This window comes from Erinaceus europaeus, chromosome 9, assembly GCF_950295315.1.
Source record: "Erinaceus europaeus chromosome 9, mEriEur2.1, whole genome shotgun sequence".
Lineage (NCBI taxonomy): Eukaryota > Metazoa > Chordata > Mammalia > Eulipotyphla > Erinaceidae > Erinaceus > Erinaceus europaeus.
Window position 1 is genome coordinate 8,867,256 of NC_080170.1, and position 21,857 is coordinate 8,889,112.

Here is a 21,857-nt window from a genome sequence, read left to right on the forward strand (position 1 = left end):
TTCTCAGCCCAAGGCCTATTTTGGGGGTGGGGTGGGGAGAGGAGCAGTGGGGATCACCCCAAAGGATGCTGAGCCAGTTCTTAGCAAGCCTCCTGCACCCAGGACTTGGGGGGGGGGACTCTGCTGTTCAAGGGGTTGGAGCTGGAGAGGAAGGGGGGAAGGCTGGCATTGCACCTGAAAAGCCTGTTCTATGCATAAACACCCCCCACCGGCTTTATCAGTTATGTGAAGTCAGCCAAAGGCTTAAGAAATGCAAAAATGCACCCTCTGGGGCAGGAGGGGGGTGGGGCGTCTCCATTGCAGGGAAGAGAAACCTAAGCTGTCTGTTCTCTGGAATCAGCAGCCTGGGAGTGCCTGAGGAGAGAGAGGAGAGGAGAGGAGTGCTGAGTGGTGGCAGCTGGGCCACTGCCATAAGTGCTGGGGGGAGGGGGGGCGCAGAATGTTATCATCTTGAAAAAAAAGGGGACAGTCCCTTGAAGCTGGAGAGATGGCTCACTGATAGAGTTCAGGTCTTGTCCTGGGTTCAATTCCCCCCTCCCACATGTACCTGAACAATAAATACTCCTCTCTCTCTCTCTCTCTCTCTCTCTCTCATGAAAATATATGGATACATCAGTCTTTTTCTTAAAAAAATATTTTTATTTTTAAATAATTTATTAATTGGATAGAGACAGAAATTGAGAGGGAAGGGGAGAGAGAGAGAGACACCTGCAGCCCTGCTCACTACTTGTGAAGCATCCCCCTGCAGGTGGGGATGGGAGCTTGAACCCAGGTCCTTGTGCATAGTATCAGTCTTTTTTAAAAATTTATCTTTATTTATTTATTGGATAAAGACAGCTAGAAATCAAGAGGGAAGGGGGTGATAGAGAGGGAAAGAGACAGAGAGACACCTGCAGCCCTGCTTCACCGCTCACAGAGCGTTCGCCCTGCAGGTGGGAGCAGGGCAGAGTATCAGTCTTTAAGGCACTTTTTTTTTTTTTTCTGTCAGGGCTTCACTGAAGCTTCATGCCTGTGTGAATTCACCATGTCTGGCGGCAAGGCAAACTCTCTTCTCTCTCTCCTCATAGAATGTGAAAGACAGAGGGAGGAGCAAGAGGAGGAGGAGAGATACCATAGGACTGCTTCAATATTCATGGAGTTTTCCCCTCCCTTTTTTCAGACCTAGAAGTATTTTTTTAAAAATATCTTTAACTTGATAGAACAGAGAGAATTTAGAACAAACGAGCAGGCCCTGTGAGGCCGGGTCACCTGTCCCTCAGAGAGCCCTACCACCCCAGAGCTCAGCTCTCTGAGGCCTCCCGTCACCACCCAGCCCCAGCTGACCGAGCAGTAGGCAGGCACAGAGCTGGATTTGAGGCTCAGGGGTGGGGGTGGGGATGGAGAAGCCAGTTGTGTCTGTTTCTTGAAGTGGACTGAGGTGCAGACACTCTCCACTTCCCCTTCTCTCCTCCCTCCACCAAACCCCTGGAGCAGACATTGCTGACCCAGCTGGGCAGCCCCCCATCCCTGGGCTCCCTGGGCATATTGTCTACCCTCTGCTGTTGTCTCTCTCTCTCTCTCTCTCTCTCTCTGTTTTTATCACTTCATCTGAGGCCTGCAGCCCTGGGGTCTGACAAAGTCAAGGCTGGCTCTGAGTTCTTCCTGCTGCCTCAGTGCCTTTGTGAGGCCACCTCCCATCTCTGTGACCCTCCACAAGCCAGCTTGTGGGACCCCAGCCCTCTCCTGCAGGACAGCGGTGCCCCCCCACAGCCCTGCCCCAGTGGGCATGCAGGCTTCTCCTGCAGTTTTGAACAACTGATGAGGAAGTGGGGCCTCTAGTGTCAGTCATTTCCCCCCTCCCCTCCGTGCGTGTGACTGGGAGACTAATTAAAACTAGTAGAAACAATGTGGTTTGGAGCAGTGAGCTCTCTACCTGGGAGGGAAAAGCCATGGGCTAGTGTCAGGGAGGCCTGGCCTGGTGGCTGTCAGGTCCAGCACTCTGCCCATGGCATCCAGAAAGGCTCCTCCCCACCAGCCTGCCCCGTCCCACACTTGCTGGCCTGTGTGGTCTCAGCCTTAGAGGGGTGCCTGGGAAGAATTCTGTGAAAGCCCCTGCCTGTTCTGGGGTCTCTGAGATGCTCTTCAAGACAGGGAGGGATTCTGAAACCCTCTCTGGCACGGATTTGCTTTCTTCAACCCCAGCTGCCTTCTCCAGCTCCCCCTCCCCAAAATCAAGAGCAGGCTGTTTCTTCCCTGGAGGAATCTGGTAAAGGGAACTGTGTCTGTCTCACTGCACCACAGTTAGAAAATAACCGTTAGCTCTGATGTCCCAGCTTCAACCCCTGGGCACTAGAAAAATGTTTCTCATAAGATGTGTTTATTTATAGGCCTAGACATCTTTTCTTTTTAGCTTCGATTTTTTAAATTTAATTATTGGATAGAGACAGAGGGAAATTGAGAAGGGACGGGGAGATAAAGAGACAGACAGAGAGACATCCGCAGCCCTGCTTCACCAGTCATGATGCCGCCCCCACCCACGTGGGGACCAGGCGCTTGAACCCAGGTCCATACGCGTTACAGCTTAACCAGGTGTGCCACCACCAGTTCCCTGAGAATGTTTCTCTAAGTCCTCCTGGGATAATTATGATTTTTTAAACATCCAGAAATTAAGAGGGAAAGGGGTGATAGAGAGGGAGAGAGACAGAGAGACACCTGCAATACTGCTTCACTACTTGCGAAGCTTTCCCCCTGCAGGTGGGCACTGGGGTCTTGAACCTGGCTCCTTGTGGACTGTAACATGTGCACTCAACCAGGTGCGCCACTTACCTGGCCCCAATTATGATTTCTGAAGTTTCTTTCCCTTGCAGTTTTTAATAGCTTGATATGTAACTTCTTTGAAATCACAAGATGATGCAATTCAGTGTTTAAACCTGAGCATTACTCAGCTCTGGCTGATGGTGGTGCTGGGGATTGAACCTGGGCCCTCAGAGCCTCAGGCACGAAAAGCATTGGCAGAGCCATGGTACTGTCTCCTCAGCCCTGAAATAGCAAGTTTACATGGCCATGAAAGAGGAAACCAACAGCTTATTGTGGCCAGAGGGTATGTTTGAAATAACTTTTGAACCCTTAAATCTGCTTATTTAGTTCTTTTGATTGGGGGGGGGGGCGATAATGCCTGCTACTGAGCTTAAGTGGCCAGAATGGTTTTTGTGTTTGTTTTTATTTTATTTTTTTTTTATTTCAACACCAAAGCACTGCTCAGCTCTGGTTTATGGTGGTGCTGGGGATTGAACTTGGGATCCCACAGCCTTAGGCATGAGAGTCTGTTTGCATTATCATCATGCTGTCCCCTCTACCTCCTTGTCAAAGTGTTTATTTAAACCATCAGGTCAGGTTGTCTGTGAGACTATATCTGGTTTCATTTCTTAGGTCAAATGGACTTGCTCTCGAGACAACTATCCCACTTGTGAATTCTATCAAAAACAGAGTGAGACAGACAGACAGATAGATGACTAGGCTGGTGATGGAGACATAGAAATAGCTTCAGTCTCATGCCAAGCAATGATTCCATAATGACAGAAAGATGGAGAGACCAGTGATGGATGGATGGACGGATGAATGGATAATGAGTGGGTGAGTGGATGAAAAGATGGAGACAGATGGGAAGCAGTGAGGCCATGTTTGGGTATAGCCATCCCTCCAGAGGGAGCCCCTCACTGAAGGCCTTTCTTTGTTGAGGGGTTCTGTTGGGGACTGACCCTTCTTAACCTTTCCCTTAACCTGGAGCTGGACATTTGGTTCCCTGTGATAAAGCACAGGGAGAATGGGGGTGGGTGGGGGAGGGCAGCAGCAAGACTGTCTTTCTTGAAGGCCAGAGGGTGGAGAGACTGAGTAGGACAGGCAGACCCCGCACATGACCAGGGGCCTTGTCAGAAGCTCCACTTTTTAGAAGTCAAAGATCTGAGCCTGGTTCCTTAAAACATGCCCACTGGATGCAGGCAGTGGTACACTGGGTTAAGCACAAGGACCCGCGTAAGGATCCTGGTTGGAGCCCCCAGCTCCACGCCTGCAAGGGGTCGCTTCACAAGCGGTGAGGTGAAGCAGGTCTGCAGATGTCTCAGTTTCTCTCTCCCTCTCTCTATCTCTCCTTCCTCTCTCAATTTCTCTGTCGTATCCAATAAAATGGAAAAAAAAAAAAAAAGCCTGGATTTGTAGTGCCGGCCTCAAGCTCCAATAATAACCCTGGAGACAAAAAAAGAAAAAAACATTCCCAAGTCTTTGTGTACCCCCACAGGCCTGCTCCCCCCCCCCCAGTCTGAAGATCCCTGGGGAAGATATGGACGAACCCAGATTGAGGAATGTTTGCTTAAGAGCTCCATCAATTCACTCTGAGGAGGGGGCACTGATAATCCCACTGCAGGGGTGGGGCTGGGGAGGACAGACACTGAGATGAACGCCAGGGATGGCTTCACCCCAACTTTGCAGGACATGAAGGAGGAGAGAAGCAGCTCCCAACTCCTCCTCTCTCAGCCTCAGCACTAACTAGGTCAGACCTTTCTAGACTTAATGAAAGAAGACACTGGCACTGATCTTCTAATAGCTGCGTCTATGAGGGCCATTGGGTCCCAAGACATTGGTGTCTAAATGAAGCACACAGCCCTCTCTCTCAGCCTTGGCTGGTGTCCTGGTAGCTTCAGGGGTCATTTGAAGCAGACCCGGAAGGCTGACATCACATTGCGTCTGATTTATTTTGAACATTAAGACTTTTCTTTTTTAAATCGAAGCAACAAAGGCAGCGTTGACTGTCAGGCCTATGTGTTTTTGGGAACGCGACTGTACCCTCCTTGCCGCCATAGTGCTGATGTCACTCTAACCCTCTGTGGTGACCTCTGTCTTGTGGTCAGAGTCTGCAGAAGTCTCTCTCTCTTTCTCTTTTAAGTTTTTATTATCTTTATTTATTTATTGGATAGAGAGACACCAGAAATCAAGAAGGAAGAGGGTGATAGAGAGGGAGAGAAAAACAGACACCTGGAGCTCTGTTTCACCACTCACAAAGCTTTCCCCCTGCAGGTGGAGACCAAGGGCTTGAACCCAGGTTCCTAGCGTATGGTAACATGTGCACTCAACCAGGTGCGCCACCACCCGGCACCCCCGCCCCACTCTCTGGAGTGGCTGACCCTTCTGTCTGTCTCTTTTCACTCTCTGCCATTTGATTCCAGTGGAATGGAGGGCTTGACCTTTGGTTCATGAAGACATTCATTCCCCTCCTTACTTCCCTCTCTCTCTCCCTCTCTCCCACCCTCCCTCCTTCCCCAATTCTTTGTGGAGATCCTGGCTCTGGGACTGAGTTCTGCTCATGGTAGTGTCCCCGCCCCTGCCCCAGCCTGTGCCTTGCAAAGCCCTTTCCTGTGTTGATGTGCTGAGCCTGTGCTCTCTTGGGGGGCAGCGGATCAATACCAAATGGATAGCACTTGGGTCCTGAGTCCTTGCTGAGCTGGGAACTACTCTCAGAAGAGGAACCCACAAAGAATTGTGTCCTTTCTCTCTCTCTCTCTCTCTCTCTCTCTCTCTCCAGAGTATTACTCAGCTCTGGTTGGTGGTATCAGAGGTTGGACCTGGCATCTCCAGCACGCAAGTCCAGTGTTCTGCTACTACTGTGCTATCTTCCTGCCCTTTCTCTACAACTGCCGGCAGACTTCCCACCCCAATGGGCTTATTGTGCTCACGAATGATGGCAAACAACGATGGCATCTACTGCCAGGGCAGAGGGCAGACTAGCTCACGGCCTAAGAGAACAGACACCTGGCAGAGCCACCCTGCAGTGCCTCTCTCTCTCTCACTCTCTGCTTTGAGTCATCACAAAGCTAACACCTGCTTCTCTCCCTGACCATGGCCACCACTGTCATGTTGAAGGAAGGAGGGGCCAGTGTGTTGGGACCAGAGGGAGCCAGGGTGGGTTCCATATCAGAGAAAGCTCTGGAACACTCAGTGCTGTGTGACACCCCCTTAATAAGGGTAATTATAACAAAAATAGCTCTGTCATCTGCATGAGGCTGTGTCATATTTTTGAACCTCCCTGTGAAATCTGAACCCCGTTTATGGAGAGTTCCATTGTAGGGCATTCAAGGGGAGGCAGCTTTCTTAGGGTCTTAGTCCAGCCTTTGCTCTGGAAACCTGGACTCTGGAAGGGGGCCACCCTGGGGGGGCAGTGGTGAGCTTTCTGTCAGTGGGGTGAGCAAGCAGAAACTGTCAGACCCTCAGTAGGGAGGCAGGAGATTGTGGGATGAAGCCTTCTACTCCCACTCCCTCTGGGTTTCTCCTCACAAGAGCATAGGCTTTGCACACATGAGGTCCTGGGTTTGATCCCTGGCACTACATGTGCTAGAGAAGTGCTCTGGTCTTTCTGTCATGAGGCGAGATAATTAAGCAAGCTAGAAAAGTACACTTTCCACACTGTGGGAGCCAGGTCTGAGTAGGTGAATCCCCAAGCTTTGAACCTGGAAATCCAATGAGTCTTACATGGATGTCAGAGTCTTCCTCTAGAATGTTCTGTAGAAGAGAGGGCTTTCCTGGCTGTTATTGGAGAGGTCACTAGTTCCCAGCCACACAGTCACCCCCTGAAGTGAAGCATGTGTGTGTGTGTGTGTGTGTGTGTGTGTCTACATGCACGTGTATGCACACGTGCACGGGGAGGGGCGTGTTGTCTTCTTGATGAGTGTGGAGGTACTGAACAAAACAGCCATCTTCAGTAAAGGTGTGTGTGGCATTGCTCTGAGCTGGAAGTCCCATGTCTCTCCTCCTGTCCGTCATCACAGTCTTTTGAGGTAGACACTTCAGTCACCCAAAGTTGACAAGATGACATGTGTGTCACCCACCTTTGACCTGTGTGGATCTAGGATGCTTGCCGAGATAGGAGACTGCTAATGGGTGACTGGTGGCACCATCCTGCCCTGGCTCCTGAGAATCTCCAGGTCTCTAAACCCCCGAAGTACAAGCCTTACAGAAAGAGGAGGAAGAGGGAGCTGGAACTGGGGGATGGGGGTGACTGGGTTCCCCTAGAACCAGCCTCTGGTGTGCCCGGCCCCCGCCCAGGATGAAGCTTTGCCACGCCACCCCTCCTCCACCTCCACCCCCATCCCCACGCTGGCAGTGAGTCAAGCATCGCCTTTGTTTTGATGGATTCCTGATGGGCTCCACTTGGCCAGAATGCAGATGCTGATTCAGTTGCTAGGCAACTGAGCCAGGGTTCCTGTGAAGCCCCAGAGCCACTCAGCTTCCCTCCAGCCTGCAGTCTGGGCAGTTGGTAAAGAGACTGGGTGTGAATGCGGGTGAGGGGGTCAGCAGCAATCCAAGGGCACGTCAAGGTGACCAGGGCCCCGATAGGCAGAAAAAGAGCCATGAAGTTAGCAGCTTCCATTTTTCAAGGGCTTTTTCTATGCCAATCCCTGAGCATGGATTCCTGCATTTAATTTTTTTTTTAAATTTAATCCCCTGCTGGGGAATAAGACCAGAGCCTCCTGCACATGTGATATCACAGAGTCACCTCCCAGCCTGATTTTTATTCTGCTTTGTTTGGAGAGAGGGTGTGAGTGTGTATATGGGGGGGGGGGGTGGCGGGTGGAAGGAGGAGAGAGAGCAGAGCGCCATTCATAAGACCCCTTGGCACTGTCCATGGTGCCCCCATGGGCTGCTGGGATGGAACCCAGGGCCTCATTCGTGGGGAGGTGTGAGCTCTACCTGCTGACCTGCCTCTAAGGCTCCATCGATCTATTTTTCATAATAGCCCAGGAATACATGCTTTTTTCTTTTGGTCACTGAGGTTATTGTTGGGCTCGGTGCCTGCATGATGAATCCAATGCTCCTGGCACCGTTTCCTGTCATTTTTTTTTTTAATTACTACCATAAAGACAGAAATAGAGCAAGAGAGGGAAAGAGAAAATTAAGCTCCAGCACTCATTAAACGTTCCTCTTACAGATGGGGACTAGGGACTCGGACCTAGATCTTCCTGCAGGGAAACTTGAATTCTGGACTGGCTGTACCACAGTCTGGCACATCCTCCTTCTCTCCGTCCCTTCCTCCCTCCTTCCTCCCTCCTTCCTCCCTTCTTCCTTCCTTCCTTCCTTCCTGCCTGCCTGTCTTCTTTTCTTTCTACTCTCATTTTTCAGATGGGAAATCCAGGATCCAGGAAAGTGAAGTAGCTCTACCCCAGGACCTTTGCACATGCAGTTTTCACCAGTATTTGGCCTACCTCTGTGCTGGGGTTCAGTGCACTCCCTCCCCCAGATCGTCACTCACTCCTAATAGTCAGATGCCCACTTGGCAGGTGAGGCTCAGAGGAGGGAAGCCACCAGCCCATAGCAGCCATAACATACTGGAACCCAAACCTCAGTCTGCCTGTTGGGGGTCCCCTCCCACTCTGCCTCCAAGCTCCAGGACTCTCTGGAGAACTGGTGCAGCAGTCAGAGCACTGACATTTCCCGATGTTTTCAGCATTTGAAGACTCCTTCCTCAGAGATAAGACCCGCCAATGAATGAAAAAACCAAAGTGCAAGCAGGAGCAGAGGAGAGTGGAGACAAGCAGGGCTGGGGAGGGGGAGATGGAGGGAGGGCAGCCTTGCACCTGGAGATCCCTGCTGCCACCCACCACACAGCCCTTGAGGGACCTTGGCCACTTTGCCCTGCTTTGCCCTCTTCTCTTCCTAGAACGCCAGCTCTATGGGGGCGCCAGGGGGCATGAGGGCACTGGCAAGGAGTCAGCCATCAACACAGCAAATGCTTCTTCCTGCTGAGCTTTGAAGTGGCCCCGCACACCTCACTCACTCATTCACACATTCATTCATTCACTAGACAACTAAATTTTACTCTCTAGGCAGGACCCAGACTCTGTGCCTAGATCAAAGGCCTGAGCGTTGCCCTGTTTGCTGCACATGCCCGGTGACAAGAAACATTCACTGAGTCGGTAAGCAAGGGAAGCAAGGAAGAGGCCTCTCCGCCAGCAGGCTGGCTGCTCTCCTTTCCAGTTTCCTCCACTGGAGACAAGAATAGTAACAGCTCCCAAACTGTGACTGTGGGGAGGAGAGAGACAGGGACGTGGGGTACGAGGGAGAGAGCTCTGTGAACAGGAGAGGGAGAAGCAGCACCTCCATTCAAAGGGGCTGTGTGAGCCCCCCGGTCATTATGAGGGCATTTCACTGGGGCACGTAAAGGGTGACCACAGCAGAGTGAGCACTTGAGGACCCAGTCTCACCCGTGGGTGGGGCTGGCACCCATATGGTCTGGGGGAATCACACAGAGGTCTCACTGAGACAGGAGCTGAATGCCACCTGCCTCTGGGCTGGGTAATGGGGGCAGCAGGGGGCATGAGGGCACTGGCAAAGAGTTAACCATCAACACCGCAAACGCTTCTTCCAGCTGAGCTTTGAAGTGGCCCCAGCACACCTCACTCACTCATTCACACATATTCATTCATTCATTCATTCATTCATTCATTCACTCACTAGACAACTAAATTTCGATCTCGAAGCAGGACCCAGGTGCCCCCTGTCCCCATAGAGCTGACATTCTCGTACAGAGAGACACTAAGCATGTCAACATAGTTGCAGTGAGAGTGCTAAGAATGTAACACACCAGGAACAAGGAATGTTCTGTTTTAGAAGGCTGCAGCAAGGTCTGATATGTATGCATGAATGACTGATGTGTTGATAGGATCCTGGCCTACAGGTGGAGGGGCCTGGGAGGTGGCTCAGTGGGTAGAGCTGACTTCTTATCATGCATTCAGGGCCTTGGATCCAATCCCTGGCACCACACAGAAGCACGGGGCAACTCCACAGATGGTGGAAAGGTGTTGGCATGTCTCTCCCTCTTTCCCCCTTCCTCTCTTTCTCAAACAAAAAGCAGATCACAGAACTCTGGCATGGGTGATGACTTAACTACATCACGCATATTCTAGGTGCTGGGTTCATTCCCCAGAACTGCAAACAAAAATAAAAACCAAGTAAAAACTAAATACAAAAACAAACAACACCCAATCAACAAATCAAAAAAAAAAACAAAACAAAAACAAAACAAAACTGTGCCCTACAGCCTGGGCACCACAATGGATCAGCTTGACTGGAATTTTCCTCTTGTCAGTTCTTTTTCTTTTTTCTTACTGGAAAGTAGGCTCTTTCCCTTGAGCTAACCGGGGCTTAAAGCTGACACCCTGATCATTAACTTCATCAGAACATAGGTGGAAAGAGGAGAGGCAGAGGGGGCAGGGAGTGAGAGGAGAGGGTGCGGGGAGGGGAGCCTCAGGAGCCCCCCTCCATCCCCTTCTCTGCGTAGTGGCTTGGTGGAACACAGGCAGGTAGTTCTGTCTGTCCAGTGACTGACTGAGGGAGCCCTGGACGCTGGCTTAGCTTCCTGCTCTGTCCAGACCAGTTTCCCTCCTGATGGGAGATGTCAGACAGAAACTTGTGAGCCAGGACAGGAGATGACAGCTCACACAGCATGTCACTTTCATTTAGAGGAATAACAGAGATACCCAAGAGAGGGCCTGCTGGCCCATCCCCTTCTCTAGATGGGGAAACTGAGTCTCTTCAGTGATAATTGTGAAATCGTGCCCTAAGACTTTTCGAGGCTGTGACGTTCAACACCCCCAGTGCAGCAGCTCAAGCCACCCTGCTTGTTGTGAAAGGGCTGATATTGGGTTCTCATAATTACATGCCATCTCATTTTCACAGAGAGAAAGAAAACCAATAGGTCTGGGAGGTGGCGGGGTAGAGTCCTGAAACCATGGAAAGAAAGGACTGTTCTTACTCACCTGGGGAGAGTGTGACCAGTGTGTAAACATGCTGGGGTAGTGGAGGGAGGCCAATGGCTTTGCACAGGGTGGGTGCCTTGTTTGAAGGCAGTACTTTGCTCTCCGCCAGCTGCAGAAGGGCTGCAACAAGGCTTAAGTCTAGGTAGGATCTTGGTGGCTGCAGCTGGTGCCAGCGGCAAGTATATGTCAACAGTCCTTGTGTGTGGAACTGTGGGCTGGGGGTGGGGGTGGGGCTCCCTGACACATACCGCCCTTTTTCTTTGGGGGAGGAGATAGGCCTTTCTGTACATACTTCCTATACTTAGAATTCCCAGGCATAAAAAGTTTCTCCCTGGGGTGGGGAGACAGGATAATGATTCTGCAAAGAGACTTTCATGTCTGAGGCTCCAAGGCCCCAGGTTCAATCCTCTACACCACCATAAGCCAGAGCTAATGTCTGGTAAAAGAAGGACAAGGAGGAGGAGGAGGAGAAGGAAAAGAAGAAGAATGAGTGAGTGAGTAAATAAAATAAAACTCAATATTTTCAACCTGTCTCTTTGCTAATCTGGGCAAGACAGCTGGTCTCTGTGAGCCTCAGTTTCCACATCTGAACATCTGGCATGGCATGCCCACCTGGACTCTGGGATGGCAGAGGGGGGGGTCCAGAGATAAAGCCTTGGGCATCTGGTGAGTAGCAAATGCTTAGAAATGTTTGCAGTGAATGGTCACTATGATCATAGTTTGTGAAATCAAAGTGCTTTTCTTTTGATAGATTTTTAAAAGATAGATAGAGAGAGAGAGAGAGAGAACCAGAGCATTGCTGGAATATACATACTGCTGGAGACTGAACTTGGAACCTCATAAATGCAAATCCTGGGCTCTACACACTGAACCATGTCCCTAGCCTCATGGACACCCACTTTTTCTTTTTCTAAGTTAAATTATTATTATTTTTTGATACCAGGGTTTTCGTTTTCACTGGGGCTCAGTGCCTGAACTTTAAATCCACTGGTCCTGAAGACCACATCCCCCCACCACATTTTTTCTTTTTTCCTAATTTTTATTAGATAAGACAGAAATTGAGAGAGGCGTGGAAGATAGAGGGAAAGAAAGAGAGACACTTGCAGACCTGCTCCACTGCCGGTGAAGCTCCCCCCCACCCCTGCAGGTGGAGAGTCAGGGGCTTGAACTTGGATCCTTGAGCTTGGTAATAAGTGTGCTTAACTGGGTGCACCACAGCCCAGCCCCAAGCCCCACTCTTCAAGGGCAGATTTAAGTGCACAGAAGTGAGTACAAAGTCCCACCAAAAGATTCAGCCACTGGTGCCCCCTGGCCTGAAGGTGTGCTCCTGCCTCAGTTTCCCTGCTCACTTTCCTCTCCTCAGAAGTCCGGCTATCTTCTGAGCATCTCTCTTCCCCCGAGGGGTCTTGTTAATAATGGAAGAGAAGACTGAGGCCTGGGGCAACCGACACTCTTCCCACAGTCTCTCAGGCTGCAAAGGGACTGTCACGTCTCTTCAGGAAGTGTTGGAGAGATAGCCCACTGGGGGGTGTCTCTGCTTTGCCAAGAGCTTGACTCAGGTTTGAACCCTGGCATCACATGGGAGTACCCCAGCATTGAGGAAAACTCTCACACCATGATGTCGCTCTCTTTTTAAACAATATTTTATTCAAGGGGGCTGGGCGGTAATGCAGCGGGTTAAGCACATGTGGTGCAAAGCACAAGGACCCGCATAAGGATCCTGGTTCGAGCCCCTGACTCCCCACCTGCAGGGGAGTCGCTTCACAAGCAGTGAAGCAAGTCTGCAGGTGTCTATCTTTCTCTCCCCCTCTCTGTCTTCCCCTCCTCTCTCCATTACTCTCTGTCCTATCCAACAACGGTGACATCAATAAAAACAAATAACTACAACAATAAAACAAGGGCAACAAAAGGAAAAATAAATAAATAAAGTAAAAAAATATTTTATTCATTATTGGACAGAGACATAGAAAAATTGAGAGAGAAGGGAGAGGTAGAGAGGGAAAGTGACAGAAAGACCACCTGTGAAACGTCCCCTCTGCAGGTAGGGCCCAGGGGCTTGAACCTTGGTCCTTGCACACTGTATTGTCTGCACTTAACCAGGTGTGCCACCACCTGCCCCCCCCCCCCCCATGAGGTCTCTCTCGCTCTTGGTGCCTCTCTGTGTGTCTTGACCTGAATGGAAAAGTCACAGAAGACTCAAGGTGTCGTTTGCAGTGGTGGGACGCAGAAAAAGGAGGTTTGGAGCAGAAAGGGAACTCAACCCTTTATTTGTGCTGGCACCTCAGAGTTGGGTGAGAGAGAAGCAGCTTGGGCCATGTGGAAGTAGCAAAAATGTCTGCCTCGTGCAGCAACCTTCCCTGCTTCTAATCACCCAAGTGAAAGGCGGGCAAGAGAGAGAGGTGCGGAAGAAGAAGGGCTTTTATGGGAATAGCTCTCGTGAGAATGGGAAGGGGGAGGAGTAACCATAGCACTCCAGGATAGGATAATAACTCTCATGAGAATGGGAAGGGGGAGGAGTAACCAAAGCACTCCAAATATCGCAGGGAATTGACAATGCCTTGAGGGCACAACATGGCGGAACAGACGCTCGGAGAATGCCCCAACTCTCGCGGGAACTAGCAGTAGCCTGAGGGGACAACATGGCAGATGTGACTGCGTCTGCACAATTTCTCAGCATCAAGGCTGCAACTCTGCATAACAGATGAAAACGGAAAGCAATTGAGAGTGATTGAAACTTCTAGGGAGGAGACATGTGACGTGTGATATGCCTGCCCGGTTATGTGTCTAACCCCCACAAGGAGGTCAGGAGCCAGAACACCACCCAGGTCTGAGGTCTAGTCACCAATGTGGTCTTGGAGATGACTCAGTGGTGGAGCCCAGGACTTGCAAGCTTGGAGTCCTGAGTTCAATCCCCGGTATCGCACATACCAGAGGAGGTACTGGTTTTTCTGAGACTCAACCATCAGTCTCTGCATTTGGCTGTGCCAAGGCCTTGGAGGCTACAGTTCCTAGGGACCAAGTCTCTTAAGAGAATGTCAGGGTCCGGTGGTGATGGTACACCGGGTTATATGTGCATATGTTATAATGCACAAGGAGCCGGGTTTGAGTCCCTGGGTTCCCACCTGTAGGGGGAAAGTTCTGTGGGTGGTGAAGCAGTATTGCGGTTATCTCTCTGTTTCTCTCCCTCCCTATCTCCTTCCCTCTCAGATTTTTGGCTGTCTCTATCCAGTAAATAAATGAAGATTACAATTTACAAAGAGAGAGAAAATGTGACCTTGAGCCCATATGCTAGATGAAAGAGAGGCCAGGTGACACCCTGAATTCATCCAGTAGCTAGCAGGCAGGCAGGGTTCTTGGTGCCGGGGACGAAAAAGGCCACAAACTAGGGGGCTCTCCTGAATGTCCCCCGCACCCCCTTTCAATGGGTTGGATAAGCCAGCATCAGAATGGAGTGTTGAACCAGACTAAGGAAGATCAGAACAGAAAGCAGAGGAATGGAGAACCCAACCCAGAGAGAGCTGAGATGATTCTGTGAAGGAAGGTCAAGTTCAAGGGAGAAGGGGCTGAGCCTGAGGGCCAACCCCGAGCCTGCAGAGGGGAGCTCAGCAAGGTCCCCCAGCTCCCAAAGCTTCACAGGTACCCAGGATCTAGTGTCCTATTGGATTCTCTTTCTGAACCATTACTGTCAGAGGCGTAAAACCAAATACATTTTCAGTGTGAAAGATTAATATAATCCAGAACACAGAGCGGAGAACCTTTTCTTCCTACCTTCTCCTCCTTATTTCAATTTCTCCATCACACTGGCCACTGGAAGCTTCCACACCCATCTTCCCAGCGATTCTCTAAGCATCTACAGTCAGACATCAGAAGCAGAGTTGCAGAATGCACATCGCCTGCCCCACTTGACAGTAAGCATTGGGAATCGTTTTATGTCCGTAACTTTCCTGTTTTGTTTTTATGATTACATCTGGTGAAATTTCAGTGATCATTCTTACATTTTCCTACTAAGAAAAAAAAAACATTTTTTTTTTATTGAGTAGACCCTGCAAGTTGTCAGAACAAAAAGCCCTGCCTTGTAGAAACCTGGATTCTTACTGAGGTTCTTGCCATGTGCGTTTAACCCGGTGTGGTTACACCTGGCCCTTGATTTTTTTTTTTTTTTTTTTTGGCCTCCAGAATTATTGCTGGGGCTTGGTGCCTGCACTATGAATCCACTGCTCCTGGAGGCCATTTTTTCCATTTTGTCGCCCTTGTTGTTGTTATATTGTTATTGTTACCATTGTTGCTATTGTTGTTGGACAGGACAGAGTAATATCAAGAGAAGAGGAGAAGACAGAGCGGGGAGAGAAAGACACCTGCAGACCTGCTTCACCTCTTGCAAAGCGACCCCTCTGCAGGTAGGGAGCCAGGGGCTCAAACCGGGATCCTTATGCCGGTCCTTGTGCTTCCTGCCAGGTGCGCTCAACCTGATACACTACCACTTTACCCACGGATTTTTTTTTTTTTTTAATGAGTTGATCAACACACTTTTATGACGGCAGCTCTACAGTGAGATTTTACATGTGAGATGGCCAGTTCTGAATTGTTTTCCTCGGTGAGACGTTCCTTAGTGGATTTCACGCATTTTTAAAGTCAAGTTCAGAATTGCTGGTGACATTTGATTAAAATCTGTGCTTCAGTTATGATCAGGGTTCGGTGGAATTGTGTGGCAAGAATTTATGGCAAGGATTATGCTGCAACATAATTTGTAGTAGCCAAAACCTGGAAGCAACCCAGGTGTCCAACAACAGATGAGTGGCTGAGCAAGTTGTGATCTATATACACAATGGAATACTACTCAGGTATAAAAAATGGTGACTTCACCATTTTCAGCCCGTCTTGGATGGACCTTGAAAAATTCATGTTAAGTGAAATAAGTCAGAAACAGAAGGATGAATATGGGATGATCTCACTCTCAGGCAGAAGTTGAAAAACAAGATCAGAAGAGAAAACATAAGTAGAACCTGAACTGGAATTGGCTTATTGCACCAAAGTAAAAGACTCTGGGGTGGGTGGGGTGGTGGGGAGAATACAGATGCAAGAAGGATGACAGAGGACCTAGTGGGGGTTGTATTGTTATATGGAAAACTGGGAAATGTTATGCATGTACAAACTACTGAATTTACTGTTAACTTTAAAGCATTAATTCCCTGATAAAGAAATAAAAAAAAAAGAATTTTGCTGCAAATTGAGTGGCCAGAACAGACACCTTCCTCTGCTGCTTCGAGCTTGTATTATTAATGTTCATCTCGTCGGACTTAATAACTGATGTCCTACGGGTCTCAAGCAAATGTTATCAGTTTTACTCTCAGATATTGTGAATTTCTTCATTTTTGCTATGAATGGGAATTTTAATTACAGTTTAGAACTGATCATTATATAATAAATGAATTGATTGAATTGTTAATGTTGTGTAGACTCAATGTTCATATTCCACCAGTGTTAATATTACTGTATTATTCTCTGATTTTTATTAGCTAGCTTTCTTTGGAGATAATAATTGTGTGTTGTTGTTTTTATTTATTTTCCCTTTTGTTGCCCTTGTTTTTTATTGTTGTTGTAGTTATTATTGCTGTTGTTATTGATGTCGTTCGTTGTTGGATAGGACAGAGAGAAATGGAGAGAAGAGGGGAAGACAGAGGGGGAGAGAAAGACAGACACCTGCAGACCTGCTTCACCGCCTTGACTCCCCTGCAGGTGGAGAGCCAGGGGCTCGAACCGGGATCCTTTTGCCAGTTCTTGTGCTTTGTGCCACGTGTGCTTAACCCGCTGCGCTACCGCCTGACTTGCAATAATTGTGTGTTTTGTAGTAGTTTTTTTTTTTTTTTGTATCAGAGCACTGCTCAGCTCTTTACGATGGAGTCGGGGATTGAACCTGAGACCTCAGAGCCTCAGGCATGAGTGTCTGTTTGCATAACCACTATGCTATCTCCTCTGCCCCAAATTGTGTCTTTGTATAATGACAACTTTTTTTTTGTAATTTTACTCCTTTGTTTTATCTCTTCCTTTCTTTCTTTCTTTCTTTCTTTCTTTTTTTCTTTCTTTCTTTCTTTCTTTCTTTCTCCCTTTCTTTCCCCCTTCCATTTATCCTTCCTTCCTTCCTTCCTTCCTTCCTTCCTTCCTTCCTTCCTTCCTTCCTTCCTATCTTTTTCTTTTTTCAGTCATTAAGGTTAGAGTTGGGGATTGGTGCCCATACAACAAATCCACCACTCCTGTTGGCTTATTATTATTATTATTATTATTACAGAGGCAGAGAAAATGAGAAAAAAAGGAGAAACGTAGAGGGGGAGAGCAAAAGAGAGACACCTGCAGAACTGTTTCACCGCTTGTAAAGCTTCCTCCCCTACAGGTGGGGACTGGGGGCTTGAACCCAGGTCCTTGTCCATGGTGATGTGTGTGTTCAACCAAGTGTGTCACTGCCAGCCCTGCTCCTTGTCTTTCTTCCCTTGTTGCACTGGTTGGGACATGGTATCGTGCTGTCCAATAGGGTGATAGAGAAAGCATCTTCACCTGCTCAAGTCCTAGAGAGAGTGTGTTTGCAGTTCTCTGGTTGTTTCTGCTGTGGGTTGAACGTCAACTGTTAGGTAGCCTGGGAGGTGGCTAAGTGCATAGCACATAGGACTTGGACATGTGAGGTCCCAAGTTCAATCCCCAGAAATGCAGGTATCATGGTCTGGTTGCCTCACTTTATTAATAAAATTTTAAAAATGCTTTTAAAAATTGAGAATCGGGCCATTTCAGAAGAAAAAAAAATTCATTTTATTTTGTGTTTTAGAAACACCCACTGGAAGGCATATATTTCATTTAATTATCTGTTAAAATACTGAAACATGATGGTTGATTTTTTTTTCTGATTTGAATCGCAAAATATCCTTGGCGCCATTAGATTTGATTTGTTAACGATTTATTAGTGATTTGTGTGTCTGTTTTTAAATATGACTAACTATTTCTCCCCCTCCCTTGTTCTCATCTTCTTCTTTCTAGTTTGATGTTGCTGGGAGACTAAGTAGAGGTGGTTTATGCCTCATTCTGTGTTCCGGGAAGTTTTATCCAACAGACAACATCTGGTTTTTTTTTTTTTTTTGACAACTTGGTGGGCTTCTTCATAAACCAAGCAAGTTTATTTTCTTTTTATGGGCTGAGTGTTTAGCTACTTATAAATTTCTTATATATTTATTGTTCTATTTAAATTTTCTGGTGATTCTTGAAGCATTTTAAATTTTGTTTTCCTGAGAAGTGATTGATTTCATTTCGATGTTTACATCCACTGATATTAAGGTACATCTAGAATTCCTAGCCCCATCTCTCATAGTATTCTGATCTACAGTTTTTCTCGCCCTCTCTCTAATCCTGAGTTTCTCTGATATAAGTTGTCATAAAATTGTCCTATATTGGTCTTTTCACAGGACTGTCTTTGGCTGTCTTGGTTCAATCTATTGATTTTGCTTTGCTTCTGCATTCTATTATTATTATTATTATTTACCAGAGCAGGGAATTGAACCTGAGATGTAGGAGCCTCAGGGCTGAGTCTCTTTGCATAACCATTATGCTATCTAGCCCTGCCTGCATTCTATTAATGCCTGCTGTTACCTTTCTTAATTGCTTGCTCAGGTCGAGGTAGTGAGCTCTGTTTTCTTTCCTGCCTCTTTGAAATGCCAGCTTAGTCCTTTCCTCGCCAGCCTTCCTGGCTTTCTAATGAAGGCATCTAAGGCCATGGATACTTCTTTAAGTAAGTGGCTTGGCTGGAGATGTCTAAGACTGTTTAACCAAGGTGAGACCAGAAGCTTAGTGAAGGTTCAGGCCAGGCAGCTCTGAGCCTGGCCCTTGCCCCAGGGTCACCCCAGCCCTGCAGATACTATGGGGAGTAGCTTCCCACAGCTGCAAAGAGATTTTCAGATTGAAAAGCAACCCTCCCAGAGTGTCTCCTGTGGGCTGAGCTTAAAGCTAAGTTACATTTGCATAGGTCATTGTCTGAGGGGTGTGTGTGTGTGTGTGTGTGTGTGTGTGTGTGTATAAACTTTTGGAAAGTTGCCGAGCATTGCTTGGTGGTTGCTCACCCAGCAGAGTGCACACGTTGAAGGCTCCAAAGACTGAGGGCTGGGCGGTGGTGCAGCGGGTTAAGTGCACATAGAAACATAAGGACCTGTGCAAGAATCCCAGTTCGAGCCCCTGGCTCCCCACCTTCGGGGGGGGGGGGGTCACTTTACAAGCGGTGAAGCAGGTCTGCATCACAGCCCAGCACTTGTGGGACAGAGGTGAAAGAAGAGAATGGGTCTCCTCGAGCAGTCTGGAGACTCTCACAAGGCTAGAAGTGGACCTGCCCCATGTCCCTGTAATTCCTCTCCTGGGGCTATATCCTAAGGAACCCAACACACCCATCCAAAAAGATCTGCGTAGACCTATGTACACAGAAGCACAATTTGTAATAGCCAAAACCTGGAAGCAACCCAGGTGTCCAACAACAGATGGGTGGCTGAGCAAGTTGTGATCTATATACACAATGGAATACTACTCAGCTATTAAAGATGGTGACTTCACCATTTTCAGCCCGTCTTGGATGGACCTTGAACAATTCATGTTAAGTGAAATAAGTCAGAAACAGAAGGATGAATATGGGATGATCTCACTCTCTGCCAGAAGTTGAAAAACAAGATCAGAAGAGAAAACACAAGCAGAACCTGAACTGGAATTGGCGTATTGCACCAAAGTAAAAGACTCTGGGGTGGGTGGGTGGGGAGAATACAGGTCCATGAAGGATGACAGAGGACCTAGTGGGGGTTGTATTGTTATATGGAAAACTGGGAAATGTTATGCATGTACAATCTATTGTATTTATTGTCAACTCTAAAACATTAATCCGCCAATAAAATAATAAATAAAAATTAAAAAAGAACAGTATCCTCAGGAAACTGTGGAGTGAGGAGTGAGGGAGGAGTCTCCCAGGAGGAACCAGCCATCAGGGAGGATGGGATCTCAGGGAGGGAGGAGAGGACACTTGATGCTGGGAGTTCAGGTAGGAGTTTCAGTGACTCTTCTCTGCTCGGGCTGAGCAATCAATCAACTTCAGTCAAGGAAAGGAGGTAGGAGGGAGCAGTGGGTGGTGCTGCCCAGCCTGGCCGGTGGCTGACTCATTTCTTTGGGAGGGTGGGGGTGGCAGGGTGCTTGGGGAAGCCACAGCTGAACCAGCGTGAACTTTCATAAGAGACACCTCCACGGAGACTGGGCCCAGGGAAGGACTGTCAAGGGGACTCCCGTGCTCTGTAGTGACTCCTGGTGGGGGGGAGGTCTGTGGTTACCCCCACCCCCAAGACAGCCCTTCAATGCCAGAGGCAAACCCAGGCAGGTGAGGAGATGTCCTCTGGGCCTGATAACTGTTAGCGAGCATAAATCAAACCACCATCCACTGCAAGGAAGCAAAGATGTTTATTGACAAATTGCAATCCGGGCCAACATGGTGACTGCTGTTAGTCTACCAAGCTCGACCCCAAACAGGGCTCAAGCCACACAACTTATAGGAATTCAGACTACACTCAGGGAGGGGGAGCACATCACCTTATCAACCTACATCCAATAACAGGCTATAGCAAACACAAAATCCAATCATTTCAAACTTAGCAAAAAGCGGGGTCCATACAAAGCAAAACACGGGCTAATTTCAAACCTTGCAAAACCAGACAACCAATAAGACTTGACCAGGTATTAGGTCCTCACATCCCCCTACCATCATACCAGGCCATCTGGCGACCAGTATACTGCTGGGGCTGTGCAGAGGTCCTGATAAGGCTAGCCCTCACACAGAACTTCTGTAAAACACCCGATAACCTTCACTGATTAGTCCTGTTCTTCAAAGGGAAAAGGGCAAGGAATTTTCCACCTCATACTACACGCAACTCATACTAAAAGCACTTAACAAACAACTGCATAAAAAGGGAATTTCAAGGCTACTGCCTTTTACAATAACAAGCCCATCCAATGGGAACGCCACCGTGGCTCAGGCTTGGAGAAGCCCAACCCGCTGACCCTTCATATTCTCTAGTGAACCTTTATTATTATTATTATTATTATTGTTATGGCATTTTTGTCCCCCACCCTCCTTTCTGCAAGTCTTCCAGGCCGTGGAAATCCCACTCTGAGCAGCTCCCCATTTGTGGGTGGGGTGCATCGCTAAGGGATTTAAGGGAGCCAAGGAGGCCTTCACAGTTAACGAATGTCATAGGTTGGCTGGATTTTCCTTTTCTTATCTTTTTTTCTTTTTGCCTCCAAGGTTATTGCTGGGTGCCGGCACTACAAATCCACTGCTCCTGAGGCCATTTTTTCCCATCTTATTGGATAGGACAGAGAGAAACCGACAGAGGAGTTGGAGAGAGAGAGAGAGACAAAGAGAGAGAGACAGAGAGATAGAGAGAGACACCTGCCGACCTGCTTCACCACTTGTGAGGCATCCCTCCTGCAGGTGAGGGCTTGAACCTGGATCCTTGCACAGGTCTTTGCGCTTTATGGTATGTGCGCTTAACTGGGTGTGCCATCACCAGGCCCCTCTTTGGTCTGTTATGTTTCGATAGAGACAGAGAAGACAGAGAGGCAGAGAGACTGAAAGAGACCAAGGCTTTCTTCAATGCAGTGGAGGCTGGGCTCGAACCTGGGTCGCTCACATGGCAAAGCAGTGCACTGTTCAAGTGAGCTCCTTTTTTTGCCAGCCCTGAATGCTGTGTTTTCACAGGAGCTGAGCACTGCCTAGTCAAAGAGGGTCAGGCCACGTTCTCTTTGAAGGGAGGTGGGGGGAGGTAGCAGATGGAGGTGGGGGAGACCAAGATGGAGGCCAGTCAAGGCACCCAGCTTCCAGAGAGCGGGACAGTGCCTGCTGGACACCTGGGGGCCGGGGTTCGAGTGCACCGTAGTGGTCTCCAGTGTGCTTCCTTCGCTCCCTGAACCAGGCATGGTTGTGCCACCAGGATAGTGACGGGAGATGTGGTCACCGTCATCCACTCTTGCTGAGATCTGCAGTGTCAGACAGGCTGTGGAGGTAGGCTGGGGGAT